Source organism: Polistes canadensis, unplaced genomic scaffold, assembly GCF_001313835.1.
Source record: "Polistes canadensis isolate GaletaPanama2010 unplaced genomic scaffold, ASM131383v1 scaffold_67, whole genome shotgun sequence".
Classification (NCBI taxonomy): Eukaryota; Metazoa; Arthropoda; class Insecta; order Hymenoptera; family Vespidae; genus Polistes; species Polistes canadensis.
The window spans coordinates 77,224-80,109 of NW_014569614.1; the positions used below are offsets into that span (position 1 = coordinate 77,224).

At 26.8% G+C, this 2,886-nt stretch overlaps 1 protein-coding gene across 1 annotated transcript in view; it reads left to right on the plus strand.

Moving 5' to 3' along the window:
• LOC106786185 (ecdysone-induced protein 74EF) overlaps nucleotides 1-2,886 on the plus strand; it is a 214,458-nt gene that overhangs the window by 11,441 nt on the left and 200,131 nt on the right. The gene's annotated exons all lie outside the window — the stretch shown is intronic.

Sequence of the window (2,886 nt, forward strand, 5' to 3'; positions counted from 1 at the left end):
TATGATAACTGCGACAAAACTACGAGAGAGTCGAATAGGATTTCTGCATTCAACGAATGCACATCACACATATGCATTGATATATATATATATAAACGTTTATGAATATTATATATTTATTTGTGAACGAATAAGTATAATTCAGTCAATCGCATAAATCGTGTATTCGTGTTTTGTATTTGTAAATACAAATATGTATGTAGTTTGACAGGCAGGGCCAAACGATAAACATCTTGGAACTGGATTCGATAAAAACGAAACTAAAGGAAACGAAAAAAAAAAATGAAAGAAACAATTCGGACTCGTGCCAAGAATTTTAATGTCCCGCACGAATTCAAGGCAGGATGGTGGTGTTATCCTCGTTTTATCGGAAGGGAAAGTTTTTTTTTTCTCTCTTCTTCTTCTACTTCTTTTTTTCCGTTTTATTTTTCTTTTTTTTTTCTTCATTATTATCGTCGTTCTAATAAAAGAAAAATTAGAGGAGGAAGAATAAGAAAAAGAGATCGCGTAGATATGTTTTAATAAATTTGATTAACAAAACTTGAAAACTGTTTGGACGTGAATGCCAAAAGCGAAGTTTAGTGTGGCCTAGAAATACAAAATACGAAAGTAAAGTGCGAATCGGTTGGATAAGACACAAATGTTTCAAGTGCCAAATAGTAGTCATTTTAATAATTCTTCAGAGAAATTTTTCATTAAATTAAAAAGACACACACTTTTAAGTTAGTTTCTAATATTAAATATATTTTATAATATTATGTTAATAATTTAACGAGAGGTAATACGAATAATCAAATTTGAATGATTTAATTTTACGATTTTTCAATGGTAATACAAAAAAAAATAATATAGTAATATCAATTAATTTAATTAACTTTTTTTTTCTACTCGTGCTACTTCCATGGTTATCGGTATAAATGTTAAAAAAAAAAATAATATGATCGATAGATTATAAATATTTAATTACGAATTTAATAATTATTAATTTAAAACGATAATTTTTTTTGTCTGAGATATTGATTTAAATACTGCCTTGTATTGTAGAAAATAGATTATCTCTTTCTCTCTCTCTCTTTCTCTCTCTTTTTCTCTCTCACTCATTCTTGTTGATTATCGAAGCACTCGAGCGAGCATTAGGCAATCGTCATAGCTGCTGACTTTAACATTGGCCCAAATATTGGCCACTGGCCCCGTCACTAGATACATTAAAAGGTTAAATCGTTGATTGGTGGAAGAAAGGAGTAGGAAAAAGAAGAAGAAGGAAAAAAAAGTGTCGTTGTAATTGCAAATCGATGATTCTTTAATAATCGAATAATTAAAATGACAGTATATCATTTACGGTTATTAACCTAATTAATTAATCTAATGTATACCAATTATAATAATATTTTTTCGACTTTACCACACTGTCAATATTGTAAACACACAATTGTTAATTAATTCGTAATTTTTAATATTTTCTATAAATACTTTCCCATGGAAACATATTTTTTTTTTTTTAAGATTATTATACTTTCTAATTGAGATATAAATTATTTTAAATTGACACGAGAGAGAGAGAGAGAGAGAGAGAGGGAAATGGAATACGATTAATTCTCTTTTTATTATTACTCGTATTGCAAAAATGAATAAATATATTTATTTACGTTAATATATACGTTGACGAGAATTAAAATATAAATGTATATTGGAGAGATAGATAGAGTGAAGATATTGCAGAAGTATAAGATTGCAATGATAGATTCAACTGATTTCTCTTGTACTTCGTCACCGATGGAAGGTGAAAAGTGAGAGTATGTCCTTAAACGATGGACCATTTGTCGAGTTTCAAGGAATATTTACTTAAACGGAGGATTTATCATCGTATGTACCAATATCACACACATATACACACACACAAAAATACATATACAAATTATATAATATATATATATATATTTATTTTATTGCAATGTTTCTTTTCAATACTAAATTCATTTTGAACAATTATTTTTTTCGTATATCAATAAGAGGATGAGTTGAAAAATGTTCCTGAGCTTCGACAAAAAAGAAAAAGAAAAAGAAAGAAAATACTTTAATTTATATTTTTGATTTAATCCCATAAAAATACACGAAAACATATTGAAAGAAAACATTTACACGATAAATTTTGGTTCTTTTTTTTCTTATTCTTTATTCTTCGGATAATTCGAAAGGTTTATTGGAAGGAAAAAAAAAAAATAGAAAATTAATTTCGATTTTTCTTTCTCTTTTTTTTTTTTTTTTTCTTTTTTCTCTTTCCAATGTAACTTGGTTGGTAATAATAATAGGCACGACTATAGAACCAACTCTAGAACATTGTATTTTTATCGGACACCCTTGCTATATTTAGATATCCTCGTACGAGGAGACAAAACTGTCTCACGTCTTTACTCCTTTACTACTATCGTTTTTAATCGATCGGTGTTTTCTTTTTCTTTTTCTTTTTTTTTTAAACGTACAAACGTTCGAACGAACGAACAAGAAATAGAAAGGGGGAGAATAAAAACAAACTATATACGTTTTTAAATTATTACAATTATTATCTTTTTTATTTCTTTTTATTTCATTCATATTTTTTTATTTCTATATATATATATATATTTTATTTCATTATGTGTTTGTATTTTGGATTTTGTCAATCGGCCAGATAAAAGACGAGTAGTATTATAAATAAATTTATGCGTTCGTGCGTATGTATGTATCTATGTATGTATGCAAATAAGAACTACGTTTATTATGCATGCTGTTTAACATTTATAAAAGTAATAGAAAATTTAGGCTCAAAACTTATCAACCCATCCATGTATACGTATAAATTTTGTTTCTTATTCATTATACATTTATTATATATATATATAAATGATA